The sequence below is a fragment of the Cupressus sempervirens genome, chromosome 11 (genome assembly GCF_028749045.1).
Source record: "Cupressus sempervirens isolate cs-2001-9-10 chromosome 11, ASM2874904v1, whole genome shotgun sequence".
Classification (NCBI taxonomy): Eukaryota; Viridiplantae; Streptophyta; class Pinopsida; order Cupressales; family Cupressaceae; genus Cupressus; species Cupressus sempervirens.
In genome coordinates this window covers 74204697-74222419 of record NC_143128.1, presented here as the reverse complement: position 1 = coordinate 74222419, position 17723 = coordinate 74204697, and the positions used below count along the sequence as shown (strand labels likewise).

Sequence of the window (17723 nt, the reverse complement as noted above, 5' to 3'; positions counted from 1 at the left end):
TCTAATCATTTTGTAAAATTAATAGGCAAAGAAGAGATGTCATTTACTGTAGTAGGAGTACAAGTGGAAATGTTAATTTAATTTTTAATATTTTTATAAATTGTTTACTTAATCCATGAATTCTATTTTTTTGAAGCATCTAATTGTTCATTAGGTCTTGATATTCAAGATGCAAACTACATCCAGCCTATGAAGAAACTGAGTTAATGTTATTCCTTCCTTAAAGTACATTTTTAGTTATCTTTTTCCAGTTCCTATGGCCAACTCAAGGAATTAGATGCTGGCTTGTGGGGATGTTTACAATTAAGATAAAGATAATCTGCCTATTAATCGTGGTCAGATTTCTGCACTTGTATGCATTATCACCATATTTGGTAGTTATATCAAAATTAAGATCTAGGCATACCTACTAAAAATAGATAGATTAGCTCTTCTTTCACCGATAAGAAGTGATTTGGCAGTACAGTATTGACAGTGTTATTGAAGACTGTGGACCACATGCCACAATGTTATAGATATGCAGGGTCTAAAGGTATTGAGTGAGCGATTCCCTTTCAGCTATCAAAACTGTTGACTGTTTCTTTGACATGCTTCTAACGAATCTGACTGCTAAGAGAATAGGGGTGCAAAACTTCTAATTGTTAACATTAGTGTGGTTTCAGTTGGATAATATTGTAGTGAAGATATTTGTACATATATATTAAATACTATGTATATATATGAGATATATACTTAATTTAATTTATACATATATTAGATATTTGATATATATATAAGTTATTATCTTATTCTTAATTATGACAATAAGCAAAATGTTATTGATAACTAATGAGAGTCAAAGAGACATGTCTCTACCGAGACATGCCTCTTAAAATCATATACTAATGCTTTGAGAAGGTAACTTGAAATACACATAAAAATCTACAAGTGCTATTACAAGTTACAACATATCTAAATCCTGAGACTATTAGCATGGTATTAGAGCAAGTTCGAACCACTAGAAATCTAAATACTTGTTTTTGTTCTTAGATGAATATTATATCAAAGCAGTGAGATTTCACAAATAACAAAAGTGTCGATCAGAATTATGTAAGTAAGATCGTGATAATGTTGTAGAGCTAACGTGTACTTACTCCACTGTGTTTTCCTGTGAAATTAATATTGGCTGAGCACTTGTAGTTGCAAATGAGGACCACTGGTAGAAATGTGTCAGGAGACAAAGGATTAATATGGAGCGATAAATTTATAGGCTTCTGAAGGGCAATTTAATAAGCTCCATAATGTAATTCTCTTGTATCAATGCATCTCTTCTTGATTTGGCGAATATCTCACTGGACAAGGAATCAATAATTTCCATTGACCTAAATAATTTTCAGGTGTGCAATTTAAGCATTCACGCTACTGAAGAATTTGAAGTTTATGGGAGTAAAAATTCTATTAATTCATTTCTAGTGGCTATCTTCTACGAACTCATAAATTAATTCTTCAAACTATAGCAACCAACTTAAACTGTGAGATTGTTAGTATAAATGATGATAGATGACTGCATGTTAGGCACCAAGATGTTTAAGGAAAGATTAGATTGGCTTTTTGAAAGTAAAAACAGTAGCGATTGTTTGTTTCCAGAGAAAAATATGAGATGTGTCAGGGCTTTCATGGATTCTTCTTACATCTCAGCAAAGATGTTGATGTGAAGATGCATCCTTTGAGTAGGTGGCATGGTTTTCAAATCATTGAAGCTAACCTAATTCGACCTGTTGTGAAGAGGGTTGAGCAAATCTCTGACAGGGATGGGCGAAAGTCCTAGAAATTCCCTCTTTGAAATTAGTGTCATATATAACTTCAGCACCCAATGTATTTAATGAAAGCAGCAAGGCGTTTACCAAGACTAAAAAGGTAGTATGAACCAGTGACAGAGGATGCTGAAGATAGGTGTTGTTCTGAATAGTAAAATATTCCAAAATCATTGTGCATAGGATTCTCGAGTAAACTATTGGAGATTTCAAACCAGTTTTATTCTACAGATTTGTTGATTGAATGATTCAGTAGTCAAGGTCTGGGAATGTCAGAAGTTATTGAAAAAAAAAACCATCAATGAAGGCGCGAGTCTTTGATGCAAGTGAAGATAGCAATATATTTAGCCTGTTCATTGTCTTTATGTGAGGCCTTTGAATCTTCAATACAGTCTGCATCGTCTTATCAAAGTATGCGAACTCAATCTGAATGGTGTAGTTGTGCACTATTATTATAGCTTGATCAAGTACAATACCAGAGTTCCCATGTCAATAAATAATCACCGCCACAATTTATGTATCACAAACCCAACAATGTTACTCACAATTATGTAAATTGGGATGACTTTTTTATTGCTTTGTTTGAATTGAAGATGCTACCTATGTCAGACATATATTTCAAAAAGAATTGTTCAGAGATCTGAATTCATTGATTCAAGCAAGAAGATAATTATTCTTAAACAAAATTGTTACAAAGTATTTTATTGACTGGAGCTAGTGTTTAGCGACCATTCTTGTGGTATAAATATTATTGAGTTGAGTTTTCAGTTGTGCTAGAAAAATATTTCAGATGCATTATATTATCACCATGATATATGCAATGAGAGTATTGACTTACATTACCATGAGATTTAGTCTACAGACAATATTGCAAATCATAGAAGAAAAAAATAATTATATGGGTATCTGTTTATTATTCTGCAGACCCATTCTATCATAGTATTGGCTAGAATTATTCTTTATACAATGAATATTGATGAGAGTGTGATTGGAGGCAAGAGCTAATCTATAAGAGAACTACTTTGTTGTTAATTGATTACCTATAGTCAATATTTTGTGCGAGAGAAATGTATGTTGCATTCCCTCAAGAGAAAGTGTTAGTACTTTCATACATCAAAAGATCTGTTGGTAGAGGGTGAGTGAAGTTATGTTCACTCCACCCATCTTCTTCCAATTAGAACATCTCAAAGAAGAAAAGGAGAACAAAAAGAAATTTGCCACATTGGTGTAATGCAGAATTGTTCAAAGATTGGAAAATTTTACATTGTGATGGTGAATAATAACCAATGTTCCATTCCCAATGTTTGACAAATACTTATATCAAGATGTTTTTTAATTTGTTGCATATGGACCCCCATTGGAGCAACTTGAAATAAGGATACACAGATAAGTATTCATTATCTTTGAGTATTACATTTATCTTCTTGTATTTCTATACAATTTATAAAGAGATATTTGCGTTGATCCTTTCCTTTGTCTTCAAGGGTGTTCTTGCAGGAAAAGAAGATTGATAAATTAGGCATGCTAGCAAATATTGTGCATGAATTAATCTTACGACAGTAGTTCCAAAGTGGTTTTGAATCTAGGATTCATTAATCATTTGAAGATCATGCCAGATAAAGTGAAGCTCTCAAAGAGAATGTCTTTGATGATTGAGATTATGAGTATTTTTCTATATCAAGAGGGAGCCTCACATTTCATTAGAGGGAACCATGGACAAAGAGGAGTAGATAGAGGATATTTCTTAGTTGGATTTTGAGAATCTTGATCATATCATATTTAGAGGGAGTTTGACACTTAATTAGAAATAACCTTGATGAGGAGGTCAAAAAATTGGGGTTTCTTTGTGGAGGAGAAGTTTCAAGTGAAATCCCTTCTAATACATTATTGTCTATGAGAGATAAGTTTGAGGTGAAAACCTTATTCTTTGATATGGTTTATGGTGGATGCCATGAATCACCACATGATAGTATCCATGGTGACTTCATGTAAACTTTTGATGTGATATGTGTATGATCCTACTCCCTGTGTACATCATGAGGAAGTGACGACTTCTAAATATTTATCACTTGTATTTGCAGAAGTTATTGGAAGGTGATGATCTTACAATAACTTAAATCATGATTTATATTTTATATAAATATTGAAGTAGATTGTGAAAGGCTTTCTCTTGTAAATCAACAACTAAGTGTTAGATGTCATTAAATTGACTGTCTATAAGTTTTTTGTATAGATATATGTTAGGTATTTGGTGAATATCTTGCCTTGGTATTCTAATAGGCCATTACAACATTGAGTACTTGGCAAATATCATTTAGTTGATGTTTTGATAGGCCATTACTCAGAGTACTTGGTGAATATCATTTGATTGATGTTCTAATAGGCCAATACTCATGTTACCTAATATGATATCAAAATAGTATTGGGTGAATATCATGTGTTGATATTCTAATAAGCCAATACCCATATGATATTATATAATGAAAGTCTTCTGATCAAATATTTCCTTGATGTGATTTCTAAATATCACCAATAGTGTAATATTTATCTATATGTTTATCCTCCCTAACTAAGAGGGAGTGTTAATGTTAGTGTAGGTTTAGTCAGATAATATTGTACTAAAGATATTTGTATATATATTAAATACTGTTGAATAATATTTTTGTATATATATTAAATTTTGCAAATGTACTAACAATTGCCATTCTATTGATTGTTTTCCAAATGCAATTTGAGGGCATATTAAATATGAGAGGAAGAGACATGTCTCGACAGTTAATCATCACTAGTTAAGATATTAATATAATAGTAACATAACCATATATGTAATATATTTTTATATTATTATATAATAATATATAGTAATATATATATATATATATATATATATATATATATATATATATATATATATATATATATATATATATCTTAAAGATGATTTACCATCAACAAGGTATCTCATGTTTAAATCAATTCGATAGAAGCTATAACAATATAACCTTAACACTCCCTCTTAGCTAGGGAGGATTTATAGAACGCATTATGCTCTCAAGAGTATGAAGAGATATCATCTCAGTCTGATATTCAATTCACTATGAGGCTAAATTTCTCACCTTTCATAACAAACAATTGAAGCAATTTTCATAACTTTAAAACATGATGCAGGAGCATCCAGAGGTATAAGGGCAATCTTGTGTCACCCAAAAAAATATACTTAGACTTAGTTTCTGTTTCATGTATTTTCATTTTTGGATACCCATTTGGGTCAAATAAAGGTTCCAACTCTCACAGTTCCACTATCAGTATGTTTGAAAATCCCGAAAAAATGGGAGCATGTAATTGGGCCATCATTTTGGTAAACTAGAAGGTGTGAATTGGCTAGATGAATGTAATCGTGATTTAGAGCATTCCAAAAAAAGAATCAAGTCAATAGGCCCCACAGTTTGAAAGTTATTGCAGTTTTTCGAATTTTGGAGACCTCCTAAGAATGCTTCAAAGTCAGGTTAGGGGCATTAAATGACCTCGAAAAGGGTCGAAAAATGGGGGACGAGCGAAGCTTTTCCATAGGGCTATAGAGCACTTCGAGAGCTTTCCGAAAATGTAAACGGTTCGTCAATCGGAGCTACGGTTCAAAAGTTATGCCTCCCGGAAGTTCGGTTACCATTTCTGGATTCTTCTAGATTTGCACCGATTTCTAACGCAGCTTTTGGAACCTTCTATTTGGTCAGTGGATGCCTACTAGCACTTTCTAGAATGTACTCCTAGTCCTTAACCCTTCGAGATCTATTTAAGGAGATTTATGGCATTGTAAAAGGCAGTTCGGAGTGGAGTTTGAGAGGAGGTACTGAAAGGAGAAATTATCTCCAGATTTATGCTATTGTAAGCCCTTAGGGCATGTTTTGAAGTTTATTTTCTCTGTACTGTTTGTACTAGCTTATTTTCTCAGTTAATACAATTTCCCTTTTCTGTTGTATCCATTCTGTTCTTGGGTTGTGTCACCATCAAGTGGTATCAAAGCTGGTTTTCCTGAGTGTGTAGACATAACGTCGACTGTGAGGCAGTTTGCACCAGGACTGTGTGGTTGTGGGTTCGAGTTAGAAGATGCCTCCACGAAGAGAGCGTGGCGGAAGGGCCAGAGCTATTAATCCTGAGGAGGTTAGAGCCCTCCAAAGGCAGGTACAAGCATTGCAAGAGGAGCTCCGTAGAGGAGCAAATGTTGCCGCTGGTGACGACAGTGAGGATGACAATGAAGAAGAAGTTATGGGACCAGAAGGGGAATTTGACGGGGAAGTTCTGAATCATGCAGAGGAAAGGCTTTTTAGGGCCATTACTAAGTTTGGGAAAAGACCCACAATTGAAGTGGGTATATTTTTCAGGAAATCTAAAACCAGATGAGTTGATCGATTGGATCAATGAACTGGAAGAATACTTTGAGTATGAGGATATCAGGGACCTAGATAGGGTTAAGTTTGCAAAGGCCAAACTGAAGGGCCATGCCAAAATCTGGTGGCAAGAGGTTCAATTGGAAAGAAACAGAAGAGGAAAGGAGAAGATCACAAGATGGGATCGCATGGTGGACAAATTGAAGAAGCAGTTCATTCCCGTGGACTATGAGCTTGATTTGTTTAAGAAGATGCATGGGTTAAAGCAAGTAGGAAGATCAGTCCAAGAATATACAGAGGAATTTTACCGACTCTTGATTAGAGCGGGGCATGCAGAAGCAAATAAGGAGAAGGTTGCTCGTTATATCAGTGGGTTGCGACCTAGCATACAGGAGGAATTAAGTCTGGTAAGAATGACCAGCGTTGAAGAGGCATACCAATTTGCCCTACGAGTTGAAGAGAAGCTGAATAAAAGGTTTGAAGGAAGACAAAGAGGGTGCGGTCAAGGAGGAAGGGGAAGTGGTAGATCATCTGGAGGCCGCAATGAAACCCAAAAGAAAAATGAAGATGTGGGTACTAGCAGGAACCAGAGGAATGAGGGTTTCAACCGCTCCCATGATCAAGACTTTGGAAATCAGAGAGGAAGAGGTAGAGGACATGGACAAGGAAGAGGAGGCTTCCGTGGTACCAGTTTCCATTGCAATGAAGAAGGTCATCGTGCCTTTGAATGCCCTCAACGACAAGGAAGGACAGATAGGAGAGCTGAGGGCCAAGCTAGGGTTGCTCATGTAGATGAAGATGCACAATCATCACATTCAGAGGATGCAGAAAGAGGAAAGACCTTGGTAAATGAAAGAGTCCTACTAAGTGGTGAGATTGAACCAGGACAACGGAGGAGTTTGTTCCGTACCGGATGCAAGTGTGAGGATAAATGTTGTGACGTGATCATTGATGGTGGTAGCACGGATAACTTGGTATCAGAAGAGATGGTCTCTAAGCTGAAGCTTAAGAGGGAGAAACATCCCCAGCCTTATCGGATTGCTTTGGTAAAAGATGATCATAAGGTCTTGGTAAGTGAACAATGTTTAGTAAAATTCAAAATTGGGAGTTACCATGATGAAGTTCTCTGTGATGTTATTTCGATGGATGTTTGCCATCTATTGTTGAGTAGACCATGGCAGTTTGATAGACATGCAGTACATGATGGACATGCAAACACATACTCTCTGACAAAGGATGGAGTTCGCCATAAATTGAAGCCCATGAAAAAGGAAGGTGAAAAGGTATGTAGCAGTGCTAGGATTTGTCTTGTTGATGAAAGGAAGTTTTTAGATGGCATGAAACATCAGCATATGTGCTATGCTTTGATTCCTAGGAAAGATAAAGAAGGTAGTAGTGAAATACCATTTGAAGTTTCAGATTTACTAGGGGAATTTGGAGATATTATCTCTGATAATGTTCCAGATGGATTGTCACCAGTAAGGCAAATCAGTCATCAGATAGATCTGATTCCAGGAGCTAGTTTGCCTAACAAGGCTGCCCACAGGATGACTCCTACTGAAACAGAGGAGCTAAATAGACAGGTTCAGGAGTTGTTGAGGAAGGGCTTGATTCGAGAGAGCTTGAGTCCATGTGCAGTACCTGCAGTACTCGCACCAAAGAAGGATGGAGAGTGGAGGATGTGTACAGATTCTCGAGCTATAAATAGGATCACCATCAAGTACCGGTTCCCTTTGCCAAGGATGGATGATATTATGGATTGCTTGAGTGGAGCTCAGTACTTCACAAAGATAGATCTGAAGAGTGGTTATCACCAGATACGGATTCGAGAAGGGGATGAGTGGAAAACAGCCTTCAAGACCAAGGAGGGTCTTTATGAGTGGTTAGTCATGCCCCTTGGATTGATGAACGCCCCAAGCACCTTCATGCGGCTCATGAATGAGGTACTTAAGAAGTTCTTGGAAAAAATTGTTATTGTCTATTTGGATGATATTTTAATTTTCTGCAAGACTTTGGAAGAACATTTATTGCATATTCGTAGTGTCCTTGAAAGGCTAAGGGAAGAGAAACTGTTAATTAATCTGAAGAAGTGTGACTTTGCAAAAAGGGAATTAGTCTATTTGGGGTTTGTTATATCACCCAAAGGTCTCAAAATGGATCCAGAGAAGGTAAAAGCCATCTTGGAATGGCCTACTCCAAGGTCTGCTACTGAGGTAAGATAATTTCATGGTCTGGTTAGTTTTTACAGGAAGTTTATTAAGAATTTCAATGGCATATGTGCACCCCTAACTGATACAATAAGAAGGGATAGAAAAGAGTTCAAATGGATTGCAACAGCTGCGAGAAGTTTTGAATTGCTGAAGAAGAAGGTAACAGAACAACCTGTGTTGGCACTTCCAGATTTTAGAAAAGTGTTCCAGGTGGATTGTGATGCTAGTGGCAGCGCTATTGGGGCTGTATTAAGCCAAGAAGGTAAGCCTATTGCATATTTTAGTGAAAAATTGAATGATGCAAAGAAGAAGTATTCTGTTTATGATCAAGAGTTCTATGCAATAGTTCAGTCCTTAAAGAAATGGAGGCATTATTTATTGCCAAAGGAATTTGTTTTGTATACTGATCATCAGGCATTACAGTACCTAAATAGTCAAGGTAAATTGAATCAGAGGCATATGAAGTGGGTAGAGTTCTTGCAGAGCTATACATTTGTGTTGAAGCATAAAAGTGGAAAATCTAACAGGGTTGCAGATGCATTAAGTAGGAGACAGTTGTTGCTTACAACAATGCAGGTTGAAGTAGTTGGGTTTGATGAACTCAAAAATTTGTACCTCGAGGATCCTGATTTTGCTGAAGCATGGAAAGCTTGTAAAGAACCTGTTGTTGTAGATAGAAGCAAGTGGTTAGACTATTTGATTCAGGATGGCATGTTGTTCAAAGGTAGTCAATTGTGCATTCCAAGGAGTTCCATGAGGGAAAATCTGATTAAGGAGAAACATAGTGGAGGGATGGCAGGACATTTTGGTCGAGATAAGACCATTGCCATTCTTAGAGAACATTATTTTTGGCCTCAAATTTCATAGGATGTGAAGAAGTTTGTACAGAGTTGCCAGGTTTGTCAAGTTGCCAAGGGGTTTAGTCACAATACTGGCCTATATCAGCCATTGCCTGTTCCATCAAGGCCATGGGAGGACATAAGTATGGATTTTGTTCTTGGATTGCCAAGGACACAAAGGGGTAATGACTCAGTATTTGTGGTGGTTGATAGGTTCTCCAAAATGACACATTTCATTCCATGCCACAAAACTCACGATGCTGTCCATATTGCAGACTTGTTTTTCAAAGAGGTGGTAAGACTACATGGTCTTCCAAGGAGTATAGTTTCTGACAGAGATACTAAATTTGTGGGGTATTTCTAGAGGACATTGTGGAAAAAGTTGAGAACAGACTTGAAATTTAGTTCCACGCATCACCCACAAATTGATGGCTAAACAGAAGTGGTAAATAGAAGTCTGGGCAATTTGCTGAGATGTTTAGTTGGGGATAAGCCCAAGGGATGGGATTTGATTCTACCACAAGCAGAGTTTGCTTATAATAATTCTGTAAATAGGAGTACTGGAAAATCACCATTCCAAATTGTATATGGGAATAGCCCACGGACTGCACCAGAATTGAGGAAGATAGAGCAAGGGGAGAGGACAAGTGTTGAAGCGGAAGAATTTGCTGAACATATCAAGCATCTACATGAGGAGGTTCAAGCACACATTACCAAGATGAATCAAGAGTATAAAGCTAGAGCTGATCAAAGGAGAAGACATAAGGAATTCCAAGTAGGAGATTTAGTCATGGTGCACTTACGAAAAGAAAGATTTCCAGCCGGTACTTACAACAAGCTGAAAATGAAGAAATTTGGCCCTTGCAAAATTTTGAAGAAACATGACTCAGGAAATGCATATGAAGTAGAGCTGCCAGATGGTATTCACATTTCTCCTATTTTCAACATTGCAGATTTAATAGAGTATCATGATGATGGTGCAGATGAGGAGCTGGTGTTAGAGCCATGTCCAATTCCTGCTTCTAAGAAGGAGGAGATAGAAGACATTCTAGATCATCGTGTGGGTAGGAGTACCAGAAACAGGCAGTATGAAGAGTATTTGGTCAAATGGAAAGGACGACCGATCGAGGACTCAACTTGGATTTCAGCAGCTGAGGTTTCCCATTTGGGATTTCCTCTACCATTCATAAAGTGACAGGGTCACTTTTCAATCTGCCCTGGGTGTCTGATGTAGGAGCATCCAGAGGTATAAGGGCAATCCTGTGTCACCCAAAAAAATATACTTAGACTTAGTTTCTGTTTCATGTATTTTCATTTTTGGATACCCATTTGGGTCAAATAAAGGTTCCAACTCTCACAGTTCCACTATCAGTATGTTTGAAAATCCCGAAAAAATAGGAGCATGTAATTGGGCCATCATTTTGGTAAACTAGGTGTGAGTTGGCCAGATGAATGTAATCGTGATTTAGAGCATTCCAAAAAAAGAATCAAGTCAATAGGCCCCATGGTTTGAAAGTTATTACAGTTTTTCGGGTTTTGGAGACCTCCTAAGAATGCTTCAAAGTCAGGTTAGGGGCATTAAATGACCTCGAAAAGGGTCAAAAAATGGGGGACGAGCGAAGCTGGTCCATAGGGCTATAGAGCGCTTTGAGAGCTTTCCGAAAATGTAAACGGTTCGTCAATCGGAGCAATGGTTCAAAAGTTATGCCTCCTGGAAGTTCAGTTACCATTTCTGGATTCTTCTAGATTTGCACCAACTTCTAACGCAGCTTCTGGAACCTTCTATTTGGTCGGTGGATGCCTACTAGCACTTTCTAGAATGTACTCCTAGTCCTTAACCCTCTGGGGTCTATTTAAGGAGATTTATGGCATTGTAAAAGGCAGTTCGGAGTGGAGTTTGAGAGGAGGTACTGAAAGGAGAAATTATCTCCAGATTTATGCTATTGTAAGCCCTTAGGGCATGTTTTGAAGTTTATTTTCTCTGTACTATTTGTACTAGCTTATTTTCTCAGTTAATACAATTTCCCTTTTCTGTTGTATCCATTCTGTTCTTGGGTTGTGTCCCCATCAAAACGCCACCTTAAGTGTGGTCTATAGTTATAGCTATGTCATGGTGTTCGGCAAGATCCGACCCAAAGAACCGTAGTTTTCTTTTATCATGGTGTTTGGCAAAATCTGGCCCAAGGAAATGATAATAGGTCTACCATTTGTAAGATTGCTACCTGACAATGGTTACCTTCTGTCTATTCGTTATCATGATTTTCAGCACTCTGGGACAACAATTTAATGAAGGCTGCCATGATAACAGGTCTACCATTTATAAGATCGTCATCTTATAATGGTTACCTTCTGTTTATATATGTCAATGAAAGATCGTCACCTTTCATTATATATCATATGTGAAATAGTAACCACCATGAACCCAGTCAGAGGGTGGTACAATGGTTTTCACCTTAATTTTCTCTCACAAAGAAGAATGTATTACAAGAAGTTTCACTTAGAACTTCTCCTCATAGAGAAGATATCATTCACAAAATATTGCACCTCAAAAAATTCTCCCTTTGAACAATGATCCTGAGAAGTCAGGTCTAGTAGTTACTCCCTTAGAGGCTCTCTTCCCAGAAGGATTCTTGTCACGCTCACTTTAAGTTTGATATCAATCTTCTGATTTTCTAGTGATAAGTCAATACTTCCTCATGATGCACTCAAGAGTAGGCCCATCAAAATCATGCAGTCACACACTTGTATTTCTAGACTCCCTCTGAGTATTAATCTTCTAAGCTTCTACATTGCCTTTGAAGAAGTGTCATACTCCCTCTTAATGTAGAAGGATACTCATAACCTCAATCATCATTGGCTTCAAAGAAGTGTCATACTCCTTAATGTAGAAGGATACTCATAATCTCAATCATCAAAGATGTTTGCTTCAAGAGCCTCACTTTATCCATCTTGATGATCAGGGTCTTCGGAGCTACTATCATTAGATTGTGTCTGTACAATATTTGGTAGCATATGTAAAGTACCAACCTTCTTTTCCTATAAGAATATCGTCAAACATAAAGGAAAATATCAAAGCAAATAACCCTTATAGTATGTATAGAATTACAAATAAGAGAGAGATTACAAAGAGTAGATAAATGTAAAAGATAAAAATACTTATCTACACATGAAGATTCAGATTATTTGAGAATGGAACATCTCTCCTCTAAATAAGGTTCAAGTGGGACCGAAACATTGACTATTATTCCCCCCCACAATGTAAAATTTCTACTCATTCTTATATTGTTTGAACAATTTTGTATCAAATATGACAACTCCTGTCTAAGTTCGAACTTGCTCTTTTCGTCCAAACATTTATTTAGTTTACCAGTAGAAGCGAACATGTCCTTCCATTTTATCAAACTCGTCCACAATATGCCAATATCTTGATTAAGTATGATTGTGCCATGTGAATGACCCTATAACTCATATGTCAAGTTTCATTCATCAAAGTGAAACTCGTAGATGGTTCAAATAAATTCTTAAAAACTTCATTAATGTCTCACAACAACTCAAATTTCCTTTGGAGAAAGTTACACATATCTCATCATTCCATATAGTCCTTTGATATGATCAAGATCTTCAAAGAATCAACTAAAACATCCTCTATCCGCTCTTTTAGATAGATGTGTTAGACTCCATCTGAATTTGATATCAATCCTCCTCCTTCCTTACGTGCCTCTTGCTCAATATCCATAGAATGTACCCTTGGACCATTATCTAAAATAACCCATCATATTTATAAGCATTTATTCTCAACCCGAAGAGACATCTTGGTAAATGATCATATGGTCAATTACGAAGGAATGAGAACATATAACATTATGGATTTTCTAAGAATTTATTGTCCTTCATGAAATATATTCCTCGTGAATATATCCCATATCCTTTAGTCCCCTAATATGTATTTATTCAATCATTCTTCTGGTCACGACTTTATAAATATTCATTAAAAAGTTCACCATGTATATGTAGGGTGGGAATATCACTCAAGTTTACAAATACAAAATAACGCAATTGAGATACACATACGTAAAACATACGATGTACCAACAATACCACAATACATGTAGGCGAGGAAATGGTTTCTTTATTAATACCAAAAAGCTTGAGTAAATTGACAGTGTTCTAAGTACTTATAGAAGGGTTGGTTGGTTAGAAACCAACCAACACATTCCCTCACCTTCTAACTATCCCGCCCAACTAACTACAACAAGTACTAAACACAATAGTTACTTTATTTTGACTACATCTATCCCGCCCAAAAAAGAAGTCATCTGCTGAACATGAAAACAACAAAAACAAACTTTGACTTCAAGAAGAAGGATGGGAAGACATCCTTGTGCTTGGTGCTCCCCGTAGTCGTTGCAAGTCCTGTTCAGCTGTCTTTTGTTTTGTCCGAACACCTTGCAACACCCTTAAAGCTTCCATCTTTTTGGTTTCTGTTGTGGCAAGCTTGCTTTCCAATTCAGCTTTCTCTATTTTCCAAGCTTCCTGCATGGTAACTTTTTCTGCTTCCCATTTGTCTTGAAGATTCTGCCTTTCCAGTCCCCATGCCTTAGCCAGGTTTTTTTCTCGTTGAAGTTTCAAGAAAGTTCCTTGAAAGGTAACTTCTATAGCCGCAAGGGCTTCCATTTGAGGTGACAATTGTTCCAACTCACGGGAAATGATAGAATTGCTTGTCCACATAGTGGCCATGTCTTCCTCTGAATATCCACCTTGTGCTAAGAGTCCCCAATCTGCATGGCAATCATTCTGCATAAATGTGGCCAATGCTTCTTTTACTGTTAGGACAACCTCCAAATTTTGAGACCTAGCCTACTGTATGAGCTCCTTGGTAGAAGGCTCCATGGCATGCAACTCAGATAGAAGCAACTCTGCCTTGGTTGCAAAAGAAGCTATGTCCGGAGGTTCCCCGTGTTCGCTTTGTATCTCTGCCTGTTCCTCAACAACTCCCTGTAGAGGGGAAGATACCATGCCTTCTTCCTCAAGTAACTTGTCAGCCTCCTCCAGGACTATGTCTGCCATGGTCACAAGTGTCATAATTTCCTGAGTGTGGATTTCCTTTTGCTGTTGATCCACTACTCCTATTGGTTGTACGACGAAAGCAATTGGATGTACTACTTTTGGCCCTAGAGGTGTTTGCAGTGTTACTTTATGTGCACACTTTGTTTAGCATCTCAAATCTATTACTTTAGTATGGGAGTGTTGTTCTGGAAAGATAAGTGGCGCCATCCTCGAGAGCGATATTCTGGAAGCCCCCCATGTCGGAATTTGTTGCCTGCCACCTGTTCCTTCCTTGACTCCTACCTGATTTGGATTGGAATAATTTGCTGCATCAATTCTGTTGGGATCACCAGGCATGTTATGGTAAATCTCAAGAGATTCTGATATTCCAGTTGGACGTGGCTCCTCCATAGGTGGTAAAAAAGTAACCACCTATGGAGTCCCCTGTAGATGACTTAGGTGGATCTTTGCCTCCTGTGAGTCTGATGAAGATGAATTCATATGGCTGCCCTCCTTTTCTGAACTTTCTTAATCCTCTTCCTCTTCTTTGATCGCCACTGTTTGTTTTGTGTTTTTTCTTTGGTTCGACATCATTGTGAGAGCCTACACCCATGGTATCCATATGGGGCTAGTATGTCATAGCTGGCTTGTAGGGTACTACTCTATTAGTAGGTACCAGTGTCCCTCGGTGCTCACTACTCACTTGAGTATGTACTGCTTCTAAGAATAAGGCCACGGTATGATGAGGCATGTAAAAGGTTTTGTGTTTCAACTCCATGAATTCCTGATGTCTATAAAAAAAAAATTAATACGCCTGTCCATTATAGAGACCATCCACTACAGGCAACATCCAAAGGGTAGTGTCGGAAGTGCGGTTGCCCGTTGCGAGCTTGCTTTTTACCAAATCTACAATACATCCCCATTCATCGTTTACAATGAAAAATTTCTTGAGACCCCTACTGTTCTTCAAAATTCCTTCCTATTCTAGACTTGTAAGATCTTTTCGCCACATTAGTTTTAAACACTTCTTCTTGTCTTTTATTGTCATAGGGGTTTTTTCCAATACTTGTCCTCAATTGGGAATTCCAAAAACCCTACTTATTTCTTTGCTGAATAAGAAACTGTCATCTGTTGCTGAAAATATTGTATTGTAGATTTATGACATAATTTTTCATAACCTATGATTAAATTCCGTAGTATAGGTTCAAACTCTTTTAATTCAAAAATCGGCATGAAAATGATTTTATCTACCTCTGTTGTGCATAAGGCCTTCTTCAGAGGATGATCAGCTTTTTCTTTTTCCCACCAAGTCCTGCACTCGCTTCCCATCACACTTTCAAATGTAATATTCTCAACCATGATTGTGATTTTCTAGCACCACTTTCCCTTTGCTTTTTGTCATCTTCCTTACCTCCTTTGCTTTTAATGCTGTAGGTTTCTTCTTTTTGGAGTTGATAATGTTTCCTCTGCTCGGATTTCCTATGCTTAATTTCATCATTGTGTGTTGATGAGTCAATTCCAATATCTCTTTAATTGTTTGTATATGCCACCTGTATTAACTCTTCCTTTGATGCGATTGCTTGTAACAAACTTCCACGTGTAATATTGTAGTACGTTTATATAAATTGCCACGGTACGGCCTTGAGTTTCCTCCTATCTGGCAGATGAGAAGTGCGGCAGTGGTTTTTTCTCCTACAGGCTGTACGGAATTCCGTATAGATGCTTCTCTTCTTACCTTTGTAGCCCCTCATATTGACTCCTGTATTTGTACGGCTACCTTATGTCCTTCCTCTTCTGCCCTTCGTACGGATTTCTCACATACTCGGAGGAATGCTTGTATTTGTCGTAAGGAGTCACCTCATGTGGACACATGTTGCCATACAGATGTCTGTGTCTTCCATACGGAGTCGCCTCCTATGCACCCCTACTGTCATATGGTTGCATGTACGGTTGCTTTTATGGATGTGGATACTTGTTCTTGTACGGATGAGGATTGCTGCTGTACGGAGGTGGATAATTGTTGCTATACGGATGCCTTCCTCCGTATGCTGTTCTTCCGTACGGCTGTGGTCCCAACAGCTGCTTGCACCCTTCCTTCTTGTTGTATGGATATTCGTACGACTATTCTCTCAACTGATTCTTCCTCTACTTCTCTGTCAAATACGGTGATATTTTGTGACTCCATCTCTTTATAAAGACTAGGTTTAAGTTTTTCTCCTTCATTACTCTTACTTATTGTTTTGTGTACTTGTTCTTTTTCTGCACTTATAAAATAGGTGCTTGCTAATTTATTTCTCTCCTCATATGCTTTTAACTTAGACCCATTTACTAAGTCTCTAATAGGTTTATTATCTAAAGTAGATAACTTTATTGCTCTATTCACCTTTATCTTTGATATTTTAAATGGTCCTAGCCATCGGACTTTAAATTTTTCTAGCTTTATTTCATTTTTCTCATTATACCTTAGTACCAATTGTCCTTGTTTAAAATTCATTTTCCTCAAATGCTTGTCATGCCAAAATTTTCGCCTTTTTTGGGCCACCTCTGTACTCCATTGAGCAAATGTCCTCCTTTCATCCAGTTTGAGTAAAGTACATAGTCTTTCCTTTAGGCTCTCATCACTCAATCTATTTTGAATTGCCACCGGTAAACTTGGTACTATATGTTTCATTGGCACCGCAGCCTCCTGCCCGTACATAAGATAAAAGGGAGTGTGTCTAGTAGTGGCCTTGTACGTAGTCTTGTATGCCCAAACCATCGTCGAGATTCGTTCTTCCCAGTCCTGCCCTTTTACTCCACAAATTTTATATAGGATTGCCACTATTACTTTGTTAGTGGCCTTTACTTGGCCATTTGCCCTTGGATAATAAGGATTCGAGGAGGAATGAATTTTTTTATACTCGTGTCATCATGCTAATGGTATGATTCACAAAATGTACTCCTCTGTCACTTGTTAGTTGGACTGGAATCCTGAATCTCGTGACTATTTGCTCATACAAAAATCTGGCGGTGCTGAGAGTAGGGTTGTCTGGAAGGGCCCGTACTTCAGTCCATTTGGTTAAGTATTCTGTTGCCACCACTATGTACTTACACCGATGACTTTCACTTACCGATAAGGGTCCTACAAAGTCTAGTCCCCACTGTTCAAATAATTCTTGTGGTTGGAATGGAAATAGTGGCATGAAGTCTCTTTTAAGTGGTTTGCTTGCTCTTTGACAAGTGTCACAGCTCAATACCCATTCCCTTGCATCTGCATACAATGTCGGCCACCAGAGTCCTGCCAAGAGTACCTTCCTCATTGTAGTATCTGGTTCCATGTGACCTCCCGCCAGTCCTTCATGGGATTCTTTTAGAACACCGAAAATGATTTGATACCTATTGCATCAGAGGGAAAAATTATTTGAAATGATTTGAACACCTGAAATAATTTGATATCTGGTACATGGCCCA

At 37.6% G+C, this 17723-nt stretch overlaps 1 protein-coding gene across 1 annotated transcript in view; it reads left to right on the top strand.

Moving 5' to 3' along the window:
• The window catches only part of LOC149528301 (mediator of RNA polymerase II transcription subunit 9-like), a 206242-nt gene that overhangs the window by 125590 nt on the left and 62929 nt on the right, over window positions 1–17723 (top strand). The gene's annotated exons all lie outside the window — the stretch shown is intronic.